Source organism: Protopterus annectens, chromosome 5.part1, assembly GCF_019279795.1.
Source record: "Protopterus annectens isolate FY-2018-M chromosome 5.part1, PAN1.0, whole genome shotgun sequence".
NCBI classification, from domain to species: Eukaryota; Metazoa; Chordata; order Ceratodontiformes; family Protopteridae; genus Protopterus; species Protopterus annectens.
Window position 1 is genome coordinate 594216926 of NC_056736.1, and position 20881 is coordinate 594237806.

Below are 20881 nucleotides of genomic sequence, written 5' to 3' on the forward strand. Positions count from 1 at the left end.
TCCCTCATCTACCTCCAGTCTGCCAACTTGGACCTTCCTTTCTGTTGCCCCAGTACTTTTCACCTCTATAACAGTATTTGGCAAACTTCCTATCCTGTACCCTGCAATAAGGGACCTGCCTGAATTCTAAGGATTCCCTCATCTACCTCCAGTCTGCCAACTTGGACCTTCCTTTCTGTTGCCCCAGTACTTTTCACCTCTATAACAGTATTTGGCAAACTTCCTATCCTGTACCCTGCAATAAGGGACCTGCCTGAATTCTAAGGATTCCCTCATCTACCTCCAGTCTGCCAACTTGGACCTTCCTTTCTGTTGCCCCAGTACTTTTCACCTCTATAACAGTATTTGGCAAACTTCCTATCCTGTACCCTGCAATAAGGGACCTGCCTGAATTCTAAGGATTCCCTCATCTACCTCCAGTCTGCCAACTTGGACCTTCCTTTCTGTTGCCCCAGTACTTTTCACCTCTATAACAGTATTTGGCAAACTTCCTATCCTGTACCCTGCAATAAGGGACCTGCCTGAATTCTAAGGATTCCCTCATCTACCTCCAGTCTGCCAACTTGGACCTTCCTTTCTGTTGCCCCAGTACTTTTCACCTCTATAACAGTATTTGGCAAACTTCCTATCCTGTACCCTGCAATAAGGGACCTGCCTGAATTCTAAGGATTCCCTCATCTACCTCCAGTCTGCCAACTTGGACCTTCCTTTCTGTTGCCCCAGTACTTTTCACCTCTATAACAGTATTTGGCAAACTTCCTATCCTGTACCCTGCAATAAGGGACCTGCCTGAATTCTAAGGATTCCCTCATCTACCTCCAGTCTGCCAACTTGGACCTTCCTTTCTGTTGCCCCAGTACTTTTCACCTCTATAACAGTATTTGGCAAACTTCCTATCCTGTACCCTGCAATAAGGGACCTGCCTGAATTCTAAGGATTCCCTCATCTACCTCCAGTCTGCCAACTTGGACCTTCCTTTCTGTTGCCCCAGTACTTTTCACCTCTATAACAGTATTTGGCAAACTTCCTATCCTGTACCCTGCAATAAGGGACCTGCCTGAATTCTAAGGATTCCCTCATCTACCTCCAGTCTGCCAACTTGGACCTTCCTTTCTGTTGCCCCAGTACTTTTCACCTCTATAACAGTATTTGGCAAACTTCCTATCCTGTACCCTGCAATAAGGGACCTGCCTGAATTCTAAGGATTCCCTCATCTACCTCCAGTCTGCCAACTTGGACCTTCCTTTCTGTTGCCCCAGTACTTTTCACCTCTATAACAGTATTTGGCAAACTTCCTATCCTGTACCCTGCAATAAGGGACCTGCCTGAATTCTAAGGATTCCCTCATCTACCTCCAGTCTGCCAACTTGGACCTTCCTTTCTGTTGCCCCAGTACTTTTCACCTCTATAACAGTATTTGGCAAACTTCCTATCCTGTACCCTGCAATAAGGGACCTGCCTGAATTCTAAGGATTCCCTCATCTACCTCCAGTCTGCCAACTTGGACCTTCCTTTCTGTTGCCCCAGTACTTTTCACCTCTATAACAGTATTTGGCAAACTTCCTATCCTGTACCCTGCAATAAGGGACCTGCCTGAATTCTAAGGATTCCCTCATCTACCTCCAGTCTGCCAACTTGGACCTTCCTTTCTGTTGCCCCAGTACTTTTCACCTCTATAACAGTATTTGGCAAACTTCCTATCCTGTACCCTGCAATAAGGGACCTGCCTGAATTCTAAGGATTCCCTCATCTACCTCCAGTCTGCCAACTTGGACCTTCCTTTCTGTTGCCCCAGTACTTTTCACCTCTATAACAGTATTTGGCAAACTTCCTATCCTGTACCCTGCAATAAGGGACCTGCCTGAATTCTAAGGATTCCCTCATCTACCTCCAGTCTGCCAACTTGGACCTTCCTTTCTGTTGCCCCAGTACTTTTCACCTCTATAACAGTATTTGGCAAACTTCCTATCCTGTACCCTGCAATAAGGGACCTGCCTGAATTCTAAGGATTCCCTCATCTACCTCCAGTCTGCCAACTTGGACCTTCCTTTCTGTTGCCCCAGTACTTTTCACCTCTATAACAGTATTTGGCAAACTTCCTATCCTGTACCCTGCAATAAGGGACCTGCCTGAATTCTAAGGATTCCCTCATCTACCTCCAGTCTGCCAACTTGGACCTTCCTTTCTGTTGCCCCAGTACTTTTCACCTCTATAACAGTATTTGGCAAACTTCCTATCCTGTACCCTGCAATAAGGGACCTGCCTGAATTCTAAGGATTCCCTCATCTACCTCCAGTCTGCCAACTTGGACCTTCCTTTCTGTTGCCCCAGTACTTTTCACCTCTATAACAGTATTTGGCAAACTTCCTATCCTGTACCCTGCAATAAGGGACCTGCCTGAATTCTAAGGATTCCCTCATCTACCTCCAGTCTGCCAACTTGGACCTTCCTTTCTGTTGCCCCAGTACTTTTCACCTCTATAACAGTATTTGGCAAACTTCCTATCCTGTACCCTGCAATAAGGGACCTGCCTGAATTCTAAGGATTCCCTCATCTACCTCCAGTCTGCCAACTTGGACCTTCCTTTCTGTTGCCCCAGTACTTTTCACCTCTATAACAGTATTTGGCAAACTTCCTATCCTGTACCCTGCAATAAGGGACCTGCCTGAATTCTAAGGATTCCCTCATCTACCTCCAGTCTGCCAACTTGGACCTTCCTTTCTGTTGCCCCAGTACTTTTCACCTCTATAACAGTATTTGGCAAACTTCCTATCCTGTACCCTGCAATAAGGGACCTGCCTGAATTCTAAGGATTCCCTCATCTACCTCCAGTCTGCCAACTTGGACCTTCCTTTCTGTTGCCCCAGTACTTTTCACCTCTATAACAGTATTTGGCAAACTTCCTATCCTGTACCCTGCAATAAGGGACCTGCCTGAATTCTAAGGATTCCCTCATCTACCTCCAGTCTGCCAACTTGGACCTTCCTTTCTGTTGCCCCAGTACTTTTCACCTCTATAACAGTATTTGGCAAACTTCCTATCCTGTACCCTGCAATAAGGGACCTGCCTGAATTCTAAGGATTCCCTCATCTACCTCCAGTCTGCCAACTTGGACCTTCCTTTCTGTTGCCCCAGTACTTTTCACCTCTATAACAGTATTTGGCAAACTTCCTATCCTGTACCCTGCAATAAGGGACCTGCCTGAATTCTAAGGATTCCCTCATCTACCTCCAGTCTGCCAACTTGGACCTTCCTTTCTGTTGCCCCAGTACTTTTCACCTCTATAACAGTATTTGGCAAACTTCCTATCCTGTACCCTGCAATAAGGGACCTGCCTGAATTCTAAGGATTCCCTCATCTACCTCCAGTCTGCCAACTTGGACCTTCCTTTCTGTTGCCCCAGTACTTTTCACCTCTATAACAGTATTTGGCAAACTTCCTATCCTGTACCCTGCAATAAGGGACCTGCCTGAATTCTAAGGATTCCCTCATCTACCTCCAGTCTGCCAACTTGGACCTTCCTTTCTGTTGCCCCAGTACTTTTCACCTCTATAACAGTATTTGGCAAACTTCCTATCCTGTACCCTGCAATAAGGGACCTGCCTGAATTCTAAGGATTCCCTCATCTACCTCCAGTCTGCCAACTTGGACCTTCCTTTCTGTTGCCCCAGTACTTTTCACCTCTATAACAGTATTTGGCAAACTTCCTATCCTGTACCCTGCAATAAGGGACCTGCCTGAATTCTAAGGATTCCCTCATCTACCTCCAGTCTGCCAACTTGGACCTTCCTTTCTGTTGCCCCAGTACTTTTCACCTCTATAACAGTATTTGGCAAACTTCCTATCCTGTACCCTGCAATAAGGGACCTGCCTGAATTCTAAGGATTCCCTCATCTACCTCCAGTCTGCCAACTTGGACCTTCCTTTCTGTTGCCCCAGTACTTTTCACCTCTATAACAGTATTTGGCAAACTTCCTATCCTGTACCCTGCAATAAGGGACCTGCCTGAATTCTAAGGATTCCCTCATCTACCTCCAGTCTGCCAACTTGGACCTTCCTTTCTGTTGCCCCAGTACTTTTCACCTCTATAACAGTATTTGGCAAACTTCCTATCCTGTACCCTGCAATAAGGGACCTGCCTGAATTCTAAGGATTCCCTCATCTACCTCCAGTCTGCCAACTTGGACCTTCCTTTCTGTTGCCCCAGTACTTTTCACCTCTATAACAGTATTTGGCAAACTTCCTATCCTGTACCCTGCAATAAGGGACCTGCCTGAATTCTAAGGATTCCCTCATCTACCTCCAGTCTGCCAACTTGGACCTTCCTTTCTGTTGCCCCAGTACTTTTCACCTCTATAACAGTATTTGGCAAACTTCCTATCCTGTACCCTGCAATAAGGGACCTGCCTGAATTCTAAGGATTCCCTCATCTACCTCCAGTCTGCCAACTTGGACCTTCCTTTCTGTTGCCCCAGTACTTTTCACCTCTATAACAGTATTTGGCAAACTTCCTATCCTGTACCCTGCAATAAGGGACCTGCCTGAATTCTAAGGATTCCCTCATCTACCTCCAGTCTGCCAACTTGGACCTTCCTTTCTGTTGCCCCAGTACTTTTCACCTCTATAACAGTATTTGGCAAACTTCCTATCCTGTACCCTGCAATAAGGGACCTGCCTGAATTCTAAGGATTCCCTCATCTACCTCCAGTCTGCCAACTTGGACCTTCCTTTCTGTTGCCCCAGTACTTTTCACCTCTATAACAGTATTTGGCAAACTTCCTATCCTGTACCCTGCAATAAGGGACCTGCCTGAATTCTAAGGATTCCCTCATCTACCTCCAGTCTGCCAACTTGGACCTTCCTTTCTGTTGCCCCAGTACTTTTCACCTCTATAACAGTATTTGGCAAACTTCCTATCCTGTACCCTGCAATAAGGGACCTGCCTGAATTCTAAGGATTCCCTCATCTACCTCCAGTCTGCCAACTTGGACCTTCCTTTCTGTTGCCCCAGTACTTTTCACCTCTATAACAGTATTTGGCAAACTTCCTATCCTGTACCCTGCAATAAGGGACCTGCCTGAATTCTAAGGATTCCCTCATCTACCTCCAGTCTGCCAACTTGGACCTTCCTTTCTGTTGCCCCAGTACTTTTCACCTCTATAACAGTATTTGGCAAACTTCCTATCCTGTACCCTGCAATAAGGGACCTGCCTGAATTCTAAGGATTCCCTCATCTACCTCCAGTCTGCCAACTTGGACCTTCCTTTCTGTTGCCCCAGTACTTTTCACCTCTATAACAGTATTTGGCAAACTTCCTATCCTGTACCCTGCAATAAGGGACCTGCCTGAATTCTAAGGATTCCCTCATCTACCTCCAGTCTGCCAACTTGGACCTTCCTTTCTGTTGCCCCAGTACTTTTCACCTCTATAACAGTATTTGGCAAACTTCCTATCCTGTACCCTGCAATAAGGGACCTGCCTGAATTCTAAGGATTCCCTCATCTACCTCCAGTCTGCCAACTTGGACCTTCCTTTCTGTTGCCCCAGTACTTTTCACCTCTATAACAGTATTTGGCAAACTTCCTATCCTGTACCCTGCAATAAGGGACCTGCCTGAATTCTAAGGATTCCCTCATCTACCTCCAGTCTGCCAACTTGGACCTTCCTTTCTGTTGCCCCAGTACTTTTCACCTCTATAACAGTATTTGGCAAACTTCCTATCCTGTACCCTGCAATAAGGGACCTGCCTGAATTCTAAGGATTCCCTCATCTACCTCCAGTCTGCCAACTTGGACCTTCCTTTCTGTTGCCCCAGTACTTTTCACCTCTATAACAGTATTTGGCAAACTTCCTATCCTGTACCCTGCAATAAGGGACCTGCCTGAATTCTAAGGATTCCCTCATCTACCTCCAGTCTGCCAACTTGGACCTTCCTTTCTGTTGCCCCAGTACTTTTCACCTCTATAACAGTATTTGGCAAACTTCCTATCCTGTACCCTGCAATAAGGGACCTGCCTGAATTCTAAGGATTCCCTCATCTACCTCCAGTCTGCCAACTTGGACCTTCCTTTCTGTTGCCCCAGTACTTTTCACCTCTATAACAGTATTTGGCAAACTTCCTATCCTGTACCCTGCAATAAGGGACCTGCCTGAATTCTAAGGATTCCCTCATCTACCTCCAGTCTGCCAACTTGGACCTTCCTTTCTGTTGCCCCAGTACTTTTCACCTCTATAACAGTATTTGGCAAACTTCCTATCCTGTACCCTGCAATAAGGGACCTGCCTGAATTCTAAGGATTCCCTCATCTACCTCCAGTCTGCCAACTTGGACCTTCCTTTCTGTTGCCCCAGTACTTTTCACCTCTATAACAGTATTTGGCAAACTTCCTATCCTGTACCCTGCAATAAGGGACCTGCCTGAATTCTAAGGATTCCCTCATCTACCTCCAGTCTGCCAACTTGGACCTTCCTTTCTGTTGCCCCAGTACTTTTCACCTCTATAACAGTATTTGGCAAACTTCCTATCCTGTACCCTGCAATAAGGGACCTGCCTGAATTCTAAGGATTCCCTCATCTACCTCCAGTCTGCCAACTTGGACCTTCCTTTCTGTTGCCCCAGTACTTTTCACCTCTATAACAGTATTTGGCAAACTTCCTATCCTGTACCCTGCAATAAGGGACCTGCCTGAATTCTAAGGATTCCCTCATCTACCTCCAGTCTGCCAACTTGGACCTTCCTTTCTGTTGCCCCAGTACTTTTCACCTCTATAACAGTATTTGGCAAACTTCCTATCCTGTACCCTGCAATAAGGGACCTGCCTGAATTCTAAGGATTCCCTCATCTACCTCCAGTCTGCCAACTTGGACCTTCCTTTCTGTTGCCCCAGTACTTTTCACCTCTATAACAGTATTTGGCAAACTTCCTATCCTGTACCCTGCAATAAGGGACCTGCCTGAATTCTAAGGATTCCCTCATCTACCTCCAGTCTGCCAACTTGGACCTTCCTTTCTGTTGCCCCAGTACTTTTCACCTCTATAACAGTATTTGGCAAACTTCCTATCCTGTACCCTGCAATAAGGGACCTGCCTGAATTCTAAGGATTCCCTCATCTACCTCCAGTCTGCCAACTTGGACCTTCCTTTCTGTTGCCCCAGTACTTTTCACCTCTATAACAGTATTTGGCAAACTTCCTATCCTGTACCCTGCAATAAGGGACCTGCCTGAATTCTAAGGATTCCCTCATCTACCTCCAGTCTGCCAACTTGGACCTTCCTTTCTGTTGCCCCAGTACTTTTCACCTCTATAACAGTATTTGGCAAACTTCCTATCCTGTACCCTGCAATAAGGGACCTGCCTGAATTCTAAGGATTCCCTCATCTACCTCCAGTCTGCCAACTTGGACCTTCCTTTCTGTTGCCCCAGTACTTTTCACCTCTATAACAGTATTTGGCAAACTTCCTATCCTGTACCCTGCAATAAGGGACCTGCCTGAATTCTAAGGATTCCCTCATCTACCTCCAGTCTGCCAACTTGGACCTTCCTTTCTGTTGCCCCAGTACTTTTCACCTCTATAACAGTATTTGGCAAACTTCCTATCCTGTACCCTGCAATAAGGGACCTGCCTGAATTCTAAGGATTCCCTCATCTACCTCCAGTCTGCCAACTTGGACCTTCCTTTCTGTTGCCCCAGTACTTTTCACCTCTATAACAGTATTTGGCAAACTTCCTATCCTGTACCCTGCAATAAGGGACCTGCCTGAATTCTAAGGATTCCCTCATCTACCTCCAGTCTGCCAACTTGGACCTTCCTTTCTGTTGCCCCAGTACTTTTCACCTCTATAACAGTATTTGGCAAACTTCCTATCCTGTACCCTGCAATAAGGGACCTGCCTGAATTCTAAGGATTCCCTCATCTACCTCCAGTCTGCCAACTTGGACCTTCCTTTCTGTTGCCCCAGTACTTTTCACCTCTATAACAGTATTTGGCAAACTTCCTATCCTGTACCCTGCAATAAGGGACCTGCCTGAATTCTAAGGATTCCCTCATCTACCTCCAGTCTGCCAACTTGGACCTTCCTTTCTGTTGCCCCAGTACTTTTCACCTCTATAACAGTATTTGGCAAACTTCCTATCCTGTACCCTGCAATAAGGGACCTGCCTGAATTCTAAGGATTCCCTCATCTACCTCCAGTCTGCCAACTTGGACCTTCCTTTCTGTTGCCCCAGTACTTTTCACCTCTATAACAGTATTTGGCAAACTTCCTATCCTGTACCCTGCAATAAGGGACCTGCCTGAATTCTAAGGATTCCCTCATCTACCTCCAGTCTGCCAACTTGGACCTTCCTTTCTGTTGCCCCAGTACTTTTCACCTCTATAACAGTATTTGGCAAACTTCCTATCCTGTACCCTGCAATAAGGGACCTGCCTGAATTCTAAGGATTCCCTCATCTACCTCCAGTCTGCCAACTTGGACCTTCCTTTCTGTTGCCCCAGTACTTTTCACCTCTATAACAGTATTTGGCAAACTTCCTATCCTGTACCCTGCAATAAGGGACCTGCCTGAATTCTAAGGATTCCCTCATCTACCTCCAGTCTGCCAACTTGGACCTTCCTTTCTGTTGCCCCAGTACTTTTCACCTCTATAACAGTATTTGGCAAACTTCCTATCCTGTACCCTGCAATAAGGGACCTGCCTGAATTCTAAGGATTCCCTCATCTACCTCCAGTCTGCCAACTTGGACCTTCCTTTCTGTTGCCCCAGTACTTTTCACCTCTATAACAGTATTTGGCAAACTTCCTATCCTGTACCCTGCAATAAGGGACCTGCCTGAATTCTAAGGATTCCCTCATCTACCTCCAGTCTGCCAACTTGGACCTTCCTTTCTGTTGCCCCAGTACTTTTCACCTCTATAACAGTATTTGGCAAACTTCCTATCCTGTACCCTGCAATAAGGGACCTGCCTGAATTCTAAGGATTCCCTCATCTACCTCCAGTCTGCCAACTTGGACCTTCCTTTCTGTTGCCCCAGTACTTTTCACCTCTATAACAGTATTTGGCAAACTTCCTATCCTGTACCCTGCAATAAGGGACCTGCCTGAATTCTAAGGATTCCCTCATCTACCTCCAGTCTGCCAACTTGGACCTTCCTTTCTGTTGCCCCAGTACTTTTCACCTCTATAACAGTATTTGGCAAACTTCCTATCCTGTACCCTGCAATAAGGGACCTGCCTGAATTCTAAGGATTCCCTCATCTACCTCCAGTCTGCCAACTTGGACCTTCCTTTCTGTTGCCCCAGTACTTTTCACCTCTATAACAGTATTTGGCAAACTTCCTATCCTGTACCCTGCAATAAGGGACCTGCCTGAATTCTAAGGATTCCCTCATCTACCTCCAGTCTGCCAACTTGGACCTTCCTTTCTGTTGCCCCAGTACTTTTCACCTCTATAACAGTATTTGGCAAACTTCCTATCCTGTACCCTGCAATAAGGGACCTGCCTGAATTCTAAGGATTCCCTCATCTACCTCCAGTCTGCCAACTTGGACCTTCCTTTCTGTTGCCCCAGTACTTTTCACCTCTATAACAGTATTTGGCAAACTTCCTATCCTGTACCCTGCAATAAGGGACCTGCCTGAATTCTAAGGATTCCCTCATCTACCTCCAGTCTGCCAACTTGGACCTTCCTTTCTGTTGCCCCAGTACTTTTCACCTCTATAACAGTATTTGGCAAACTTCCTATCCTGTACCCTGCAATAAGGGACCTGCCTGAATTCTAAGGATTCCCTCATCTACCTCCAGTCTGCCAACTTGGACCTTCCTTTCTGTTGCCCCAGTACTTTTCACCTCTATAACAGTATTTGGCAAACTTCCTATCCTGTACCCTGCAATAAGGGACCTGCCTGAATTCTAAGGATTCCCTCATCTACCTCCAGTCTGCCAACTTGGACCTTCCTTTCTGTTGCCCCAGTACTTTTCACCTCTATAACAGTATTTGGCAAACTTCCTATCCTGTACCCTGCAATAAGGGACCTGCCTGAATTCTAAGGATTCCCTCATCTACCTCCAGTCTGCCAACTTGGACCTTCCTTTCTGTTGCCCCAGTACTTTTCACCTCTATAACAGTATTTGGCAAACTTCCTATCCTGTACCCTGCAATAAGGGACCTGCCTGAATTCTAAGGATTCCCTCATCTACCTCCAGTCTGCCAACTTGGACCTTCCTTTCTGTTGCCCCAGTACTTTTCACCTCTATAACAGTATTTGGCAAACTTCCTATCCTGTACCCTGCAATAAGGGACCTGCCTGAATTCTAAGGATTCTCTCATCTACCTCCAGTCTGCTAACTTGGACCTTCCTTTCTGTTGCCCCAGTACTTTTCACCTCTATAACAGTATTTGGCAAAGTATGTAAGATCATGGTTCCTTGCTGAAAACAAATCTGTGCTTGTTTTGTATAACCCTATTACCTGACTGCTTGACCCCAAGTCAAGAAAGCCAGCAGCCAGACTTTCTCCCTAGGACCATTATTATCTTTATACTATTTTCCTATGCTTTAGTTCAACCACCACTACTAGCTATACTTCTGCACTTTGTCACCTGTTGTTTTACTAACTCTGACTAGTAGGTGGCAGCCTAACCTAGCCCTGACCCTTTTACTCTCCTTTCAATTTTTTCTAGTTTTGGCTCTTCACTTGTTTTCCTTTTGTCTTCCCTTGCCCTACTGCCTAGAGGCTCCCCTAATCGGTCTCTTGCTGCTCCTCTCTGCACTCTTCTCTATCCCTACGCTCTTTTGACTATTAATTTCCATACTCTGCCCTCTTCACTACCCTTAGTCTTTCATCTTACCTGCTCCACTGCAACCTACTTACCTGCTCCACCTGCTCTCTCTGGGTTGGTACTGTTTACTGATTGTCTCCTGCTTTACTTGCTCTAACCCACTCCATTCGCCCTGCGGGCTCACTCTGCTCCCCTACCCTACCCTCAATTCCCACCCACCCCCAGTAGCCCTAACCTTATACGTGCTCAGCCACACCCCCAACCTATCCATGTCCTATCATATTTGCTGCCTCGTTCACACTTTCCAACACTCCATTCCTATCTAACTGCCACACCCCACTCCCTACCAACCTAGTACTACTAAATATCTATCTTGCTAAGCTTAGCAAACTCAATATGACCTTGACTTTAAGCTACTTTACTTACCGCTACTCCTGAATATCCTTCTTATATACTATACCCTTACTTCCCTCAATGCATGCCCCTTAGCAGATCTCCTAGTTTAGCTAACCACACAAACTCTGTCCTTCCTCTAGCTGAACAAACCTGCCCTTACCTTCCTCCTCACTATCACAGAGTACTCCGCAACAGGTATCACACAACTTGAAAACTCTACCTAATACCCTATAAAAACTCAAAAATATTTCCACTTCCACAAACACTCTTACTGTTACACTGGGACATTCACCCCAGCCCTGGCCCTGAAAATTCCCTTTTCCACACACTCTCAGACCAAACTACTAACAATCTAAGGTCACCTTTCTCTTCTAACTCCCTTTCAATAGCACACTTAAATATTCGTAGCATTAACAATAAAATCACGCAGCTCCATGCCTTAATTGACCTCTACTCATTTGATATCCTCTGTCTTACTGAAACCTGGCTTAAACCAGGTAACAAGGACAATGAAATTATTCCTCCTGGATACAGCATTTTAAGGCAGGATCGTCTAAACAAAAAGGGTGGGGGAGTTGCTTTACTTTATAAATCTGAACTGCAGGTGGCCTCAATTGACTCCCTGCCTCCTTCCCCTGCCAATGCTGAAATACTCTGTAGCAAATTCCAAGTAAATAAAAACAAAGCCATATACATAATATGTTCCTATATCCCTCCTGGCAATAACTTAAATACACTTGAAAACATCCTTAGCTGGCGCTCCACTACCTTTCCTCAGGAAACCATAATCCTAGGGGACTTCAATATTGATTGGAACTCCTGCATATCCCCCAAACCCAACTATCACCTAAACCTCTTTACTTTTCAACAAACCATAAACTCCCCAACTAGGATTCACAAATCCACCAATAAACAGGCCATCTTGGACTGGATATTGGTCGACAGTAATCCCCTCTCATATAAAACTGGAATACTCCCTGACAATATCAGTGACCATCTTCTCACCTATATCACTAAACAAAAAAATAATAATCACAAACAGGCTAGCTATCGTACTATACGTAACAAAACAAACTTCATCCTTCAAAACTTCCTTGATGAACTCAAAGGATGTAACTGGTCAGCTCTAAAACACCTCCCACTTGATAAGGCAGTTACCCTTTTCAACAACACATTCCTCCAAATTCTTGAGCATCACGCCCCCTCTCGCTTAATTAGAATAGGATCCAAAGCTGCTCCTTGGCTTTCTAAAGAAACCAAGCAAACAATGCTATTAAGGAACAAACTATGGACAAAATGGAGAACTACTAAAAACCCAACTGACCATCAAAACTTCAAACACCTTAGAAATACTACAAAAAAACTCACCCTTCTTGATAAAAAAAAAATTACCTCCAATATCAAGAAAATCAAAATCATAACCCCAAAAAATTCTGGTCAGGAATCAATAAACTGCTCCATCCAGGGAATTCCAAAACACCTACTCCAGCTAACTTAGCTCAGACCCCACCTAACATAGTAGCCAATACATTCAACAACTTCTTTTCTGAAACAGTCACCTCTCTAGCAAGTACCATGGTTCCCCCCACATCCCTTCAACATACCTCTCTTCATAACAACACCCCCACTCTAAAATGTAGTACAGTCTCCACTACCTATATTTGTAAGCTACTTTCAAAACTTAAACCATTTACTCCTTCAGCCGACCAACTACCAGCTGAATATCTGCAGCTAGCAGCAGAAGTACTAGCATACCCAGTCTCCATCTTAATTAACAGAACAATGACCAAATCTACTATTCCTTCCCTCTGGAAAGTCTCCCATATCATTCCACTGCATAAAGGAGGAAACACTAATGAACTTTCTAATTTCCATCCTATAGCCTTACTATCACCACTATCTAAAATTACGGAACGTTGTATACACCATCAACTATTAAATCATCTTCTACATAATAACCTACTGGCAGACTCCCAACATGGTTTTGACCTTTCCATAGCACTTCCACTGCTTTTCTCTCCTTTACAGACTCTACCAACAAAAATCGCAATAATAACCTATTCTCCTCTGCTTTATTTCTCAACCTGTCTAAAGCCTTTGATATGGTGAACCATCACCTTCTGCTAAACACTTTGAAATCTCTTTTCCTTGACTCTTTGGCATTGTGCTGGTTTAACTCATATTTGAAAGACAGGAAACAAGCAGTCCTTTGGGACAGCCATTTATCCTCTTAACTCCCAGTCACTATCGGGGTCCCCCCAAGGATCCATCTTAGGTCCCCTTCTCTTCTCCATATTTATAAATAACCTGTCTACTTCACTCCCAACATCCTCATGCATTCAGTATGCAGATGATTCAACACTCATCTTTTCTGCTGTCTCTCCCGCTGAACTTCATTCTTCCACCCAAAAAGTCTTTACAGCAGCAGAAAACTGGTTCCAACATATCTGTCTCCTCCTTAATCCCCCCAAAAAAACAAATTATTACTTTTTTCTCCAACCCTCAAATCTGCCCCCTTCTCCTTTTCTATTCTCTCTGACAATGGCACTATCATTACACCTGATTGTTCCACTAAACTTCTAGGTTTTACAATAGATAATCAACTAAACTTTGATTCCCACATTGACCTAACCATCAAAACTGTCAATAAAAAGATAGGTGCCCTCTATAGACTTAAGCCCTTTTTTACAGCAACTACCAGGGTGTCTCTAGCACAAACTCATCTCATCTCTACATTATTATATGCCTCTCCATCCTTTATCAACCTATCAAAATTGAACCTTCAGAAACTTGTCACATCCTACCACAGCATTGCCAGGTTTGCCCCAGGTTCCCAATTTCGTACCCATCATTGTGTTAACCTCAAAAAACTTGGCTGGCTTGAACTTCAAAATCTTATTCTTCTACATCAATTAGTTACCACCCATAAAATTCTCCATTACCCTACTAATACACCCATACTTAACAACCTTGTTACCCCTTACAGGAATCTTACTTCCCTTCACTCTGCTAACAAACTGCTAGTAGCTACTCTCAAATCTTACAATAAATCTGGTGACTCCTTGTTCACAAATGTTGGCTCATACTGGAATAAACTTCCCATGGAACTGACTACTTTAGGCTCATCACAACTTTTCAAGAAACAATTAAAGAACTATTTAAAATCACACTGGCTTTGCCCTTGCTCAAATCCTGACTGACCACAGCATCCAACTTTCATTATAGTTTTTCTCCATTACCTGTTGTTATACATCCATCTCTTCTACTTGTCTCTCTCACTAGTACTACTCCTCCTCTGTAGCTTACCTAGCATCCACTTGGATATTACTATTCCTATAATATCACTTTCTCTTTACACTAGATATATTACTGCAACCTGTCATCTCATCTATTATTTAAACCTGTATGTTGCTTCCTGCTGTGCAAATCTGGTTCTTAAAACTATTGCCTGGCACAAATGTTTATCATAATTGTTAATTCTGCAAATATTGTATAAACTCTATTGTTTATTATTATTTTTTTGTCATTTACAATTCCTGTTTATGCAAAGAATATGGGATTAACGATCCTAGCATTATTTTTTATCTGTTAAATTGCTGCTGTACTGTCACTTTGCTACGTTAGAATAGTTTTTTTTTCTTTAGATTTTTATATTTGTCTCTTACTGTGCTGTTTTTTTTATGTTTATTTACTAGTATATATAGTGGAGCTTTTCTCCTCAGACCTCTGCTGAAAATGGACATATATCCAGCCAGACTAGCCCGGTCAACAAATGTAAAATAAAAATAAAATAAATAAATAAAATTAAACCGATCTTGGTGAAGGCATACACACATTCTGCTGATAATGAGGTTTTATAATATGGGACCAGGGCTGACAATATAGGCCAAGTAAATACCTCTATGGAAGATGTTTATTGTAAGTTTTATCACCAAATTTCATAATGATTTTGAAACTTTAAAAGTGGATTCTACATAAAAATTGTTTGTTCTGTGTGATGACATGAATGTTAGGAACAGGCTTGGAGAACAGCCACTGTTTGTGTGTAGAAGGGAAGCCAATTTTAAGGATATGTTGGAGAGTGCTAGCAATAATATTAAGAAATTTCCCTTTAAAGAGATGAAAAAAATGTAGTTTTTGTAATTATTGCAAGTTTATTTATACAGGTAATACTTTCAACATCAGGGGAATTAATTATAAGCTTCAGGATAGTTTTAATTGTGAGTGTAGGGGTAGCATATATTACCCTTTGTGTAGAATGCCCATGCTTTTATGTGGGCAAGACAGAACGGTGAATTAGAGAATGACTCTATGAGCATGAATATTGTATTAGGAAGCATAACTTGAAGAATACACTGGCCAAACAGATTTATAAATTCCCAGGTCATTTTGTTTTAATATATGGCAGTTGTAAGTCCTAATTGTCAAGGTGTTCCTTGGACTTTATATTTGGAAAAGAGGGAATTAATATGGGAGATTTTATTGAATGCATATAACTGTCCAGGCATTAATGATGTATGTTCCATTTCTTGTCTACTTAAGTTATGTGCATGGAATAGATGATTTAAGTACATTAAGATAGTACACCAATAAAATGTATGATATATATGTATATACACACACACACACACACACACACACACACACACACACACACACACACACGTTTTTATATAACTAATATATATTTTATATAATTATTTGGATTGATATTGATGTGAACTCTATAGGATATTTATTTTTATTATTGTTGTATGTATGGTTGCTGGGTCTTTCGGCTTTTCCCGGTTAGGGGTTGCCACAGCGGAACTCTGGTCTGCTAATGAAGTTGAACTTTTACTTATGCATCTGATGAAGTGCAATACTGTTGGACAAAAGCACCTATTTTAGCATTTTTTTTATTTTGTATTAATAAACGTTGAACTGGTTTGGCAGCTATTTGCTCCTATGGTGGCACAGTCTTTCTGTATCTTACAAAATCAATTTTTATTCATGCAACCACTACTGAAAGGCAGAAAAATGTTTCTACATAGCAGAATAAATTTTCTAAATTTTTCACTCTTTTTCTTTGAGGATGGAGGAGGACTAGAAACATCGTCTTGGTCAATATCTTCTGTACTTATATCACTGTTGTTCTTATTGGAGTCCATCAAGTCTGTGAAGACGATGAGAAAGGTGGAGAGATGAGAATGAGAAAGAGAAATACACATATATTTAAACACAAACATGCATACTTATTTGTCAGTTTGTTTGCCACATTCTGCTAACAGGAAAAGATCACATGTGGTATGACTCACCATCCTTTCTTCTGTAATTCTCTTCCTTAACCAGGGGTGTTGGAGGACGGATTTCAGGCTCCGCATTCCTTTTTAGGGTTTCTATCCTTACTGTTTGCTGGGGAAGGGTAGGGGGAACAACTTCAGATCTGTCGCTAGTGTCTGCATTTGTTTCTTCAGTCATATCTGTGCTGGTGCAATTCACTTCTGTGAATGAGAATGTTCATTAGTCAGCAAAATGTATAACCAGTTATAAAGCACATGTCTTGATAATAATACTAAAGATTAGAAAGTTTGAGTTCTGTGAAACATACATTATGAGACTTGCAAATTTCCATGAGAAAATACAATGCCATTTCATTATTAAAACACACACACACACACACACACACACACACACACACACACACACACATATATATATATATATATATATATATATATATATATATATATATATATATATATATATATACAGAGAAAGAGAGAGGGAGACAGCGAGACATGTTTATTTAAACAAACATAAATATACATATACATATACGTACATCTTTACATACATATAAACACACCACACGTAAACCTGAATAAGAGTCACTGTATAACTTTTCCATCCAGGAAATCTTGCTATTAGTAATATCCAATGCATGATATAAAACATACCATCCACTGTTGTACTGGCCTCATCCTTTTCCATGCGCAACTCCCACCCTGATAGAAGGGGAGGTATATGACAAGAAACAGCTATTCGTTCGGTTATTTCTGTGCTGTCAGATACTGAGGGTGGGGTGTCTGGAAGAACAGCATCCTTTTCTTTAATTTGTATGGTTATCTTATCAGCCTTGGTGTTCGCATCAGTCACATCTGTGCCATCTTCATCATTGTCCGTGCTTGATAGAGTAGGAGGAGGTATACAGAGAGTATGAGTGTCGCTGTCCATTACTTCTTTTCTTTCTTGTATAAGGTGAGGGGCTTCTGAAAACACTGCACCGCTGTCAGCGCAGCCTGTGTTGGATTCAGTGATGTCTGTAAACAACATGAGGAAGACATAATGGATATTAGTAATCGACATACATAGTCATGTAATAAGTGCATGTCATCAAAAGGAAGACATAATGCATATTAATAATCGACATACATAGTCATGTAATAAGTGCATGTCATCAAGAGGAAGACATAATGCATATTAATAATCGACATACATAGTCATGTAATAAATACATGTCATCAAGAGGAAGACAGAATGCATATTAATAATCGACATACATATCGTGTAATAAATGCATGTCATCAAGAGGAAGAAAGAATGCATATTAATAATCGACATACATAGTCATGTAATAAATGCATGTCATCAAGAGGAAGACATAATGGATATTAATAATCGACATACATAGTCATGTAATAAATGCATGTCATCAAGAGGAAGACATAATGGACATTAATAATCGACATACATAGTTGTGTAATAAATGCATGTCATCATGAGGAAGACATAATGCATATTAATAATCGACATACATAGTCATGTAATAAATGCATGTCATCAAGAGGAAGACATAATGGACATTAATAATCGACATACATAGTCATGTAATAAATGCATGTCATTATGAGGAAGACATAATGCATATTAATAATCGACATACATAGTCATGTAATAAATGCATGTCATCAAGAGGAAGACATAATGGATATTAGTAATCGACATACATAGTCATGTAATAAATGCATGTCATCAAGAGGAAGACATAATGCATATTAATAATCGACATACATAGTCATGTAATAAATGCATGTCATCAAGAGGAAGACATAATGGACATTAATAATCGACATACATAGTTGTGTAATAAATGCATGTCATCATGAGGAAGACATAATGCATATTAATAATCGACATACATAGTCATGTAATAAATGCATGTCATCAAGAGGAAGACATAATGGATATTAGTAATCGACATACATAGTCATGTAATAAATGCATGTCATCAAGAGGAAGACAGAATGCATATTAATAATCGACATATATAGTCATGTAATAAATGCATGTCATCAAGAGGAAGACATAATGCATATTAATAATCGACATACATAGTCATGTAATAAATGCATGTCATCATGAGGAAGACAGAATGCATATTAATAATCGACATACATAGTCATGTAATAAATGCATGTCATCAAGAGGAAGACATAATGCATATTAATAATCGACATACATAGTCATGTAATAAATGCATGTCATCATGAGGAAGACAGAATGCATATTAATAATCGACATACATAGTCATGTAATAAATGCATGTCATCAAGAGGAAGACATAATGCATATTAATAATCGACATACATAGTCATGTAATAAATGCATGTCATCAAGAGGAAGACAGAATGCATATTAATAATCGACATACATAGTCATGTAATAAATGCATGTCATCAAGAGGAAGACATAATGCATATTAATAATCGACATACATAGTCATGTAATAAATGCATGTCATCATGAGGAAGACATAATGGATATTAATTTCATACATGTCATAATGCATGTCATTATAGGAAGACATAATGCATATTAATAATTGACATACATATTCATGTAATAAATACATGTCATCAAGAGGAAGACATAATGGATATTAGTAATCGACATATATAGTCATGTAATAAATGCATGTCATCATGAGGAAGACAGAATGCATATTAATAATCGACATACATAGTCATGTAATAAATGCATGTCATTATGAGGAAGACATAATGCATATTAATAATCGACATACATAGTCATGTAATAAATACATGTCATCAAGAGGAAGACATAATGGATATTAATATATCCATCCATATAATGCATATTAATAACGCATAGTCATGTAATAAATGCATGTCATCAAGAGGAAGACATAATGCATATTAATAATCGACATACATAGTCATGTAATAAATACATGTCATCAAGAGGAAGACATAATGCATATTAATAATCGACATACATAGTCATGTAATAAATGCATGTCATCAAGAGGAAGACATAATGCATATTAATAATCGACATACATAGTCATGTAATAAATGCATGTCATCAAGAGGAAGACATAATGCATATTAATAATCGACATACATAGTCATGTAATAAATGCATGTCATCAAGAGGAAGACATAATGCATATTAATAATCGACATACATAGTCATGTAATAAATGCATGTCATCAAGAGGAAGACATAATGCATATTAATAATCGACATACATAGTCATGTAATAAATGCATCATGCATGAGGAAGACATAATGCATATTAATAATCGACATACATAGTCATGTAATAAATGCATGTCATCAAGAGGAAGACATAATGCATATTAATAATCGACATACATAGTCATGTAATAAATGCATGTCATCATGAGGAAGACATAATGCATATTAATAATCGACATACATAGTCATGTAATAAATACATGTCATCAAGAGGAAGACATAATGCATATTAATAATCGACATACATAGTCATGTAATAAATGCATGTCATCAAGAGGAAGACATAATGGATATTAGTAATCGACATACATAGTCATGTAATAAATGCATGTCATTATGAGGAAGACATAATGCATATTAATAATCGACATACATAGTCATGTAATAAATACATGTCATCAAGAGGAAGACATAATGCATATTAATAATCGACATACATAGTCATGTAATAAATGCATGTCATCAAGAGGAAGACATAATGCATATTAATAATCGACATACATAGTCATGTAATAAATGCATGTCATCAAGAGGAAGACATAATGCATATTAATAATCGACATACATAGTCATGTAATAAATGCATGTCATCAAGAGGAAGACATAATGCATATTAATAATCGACATACATAGTCATGTAATAAATGCATGTCATCAAGAGGAAGACATAATGCATATTAATAATCGACATACATAGTCATGTAATAAATGCATGTCATCAAGAGGAAGACATAATGCATATTAATAATCGACATACATAGTCATGTAATAAATGCATGTCATCAAGAGGAAGACATAATGCATATTAATAATCGACATACATAGTCATGTAATAAATGCATGTCATCAAGAGGAAGACATAATGCATATTAATAATCGACATACATAGTCATGTAATAAATGCATGTCATCAAGAGGAAGACATAATGCATATTAATAATCGCATATATAGTCATGTAATACATGATATCAGCAGTGCATATTAATGTGCATCATATCCATGAAGACAGATAATCATCAGAGGAAGACATTAATGCAGTATCAATCCATACATAGTCATGTAATAAATGCATGTCATCCATGGAAGACAGATAATTAGCAGTGCACATTAATGTGCAGTATCAATCCATGAAACAGATAATGCAGTGCATTAATGTGCATATCA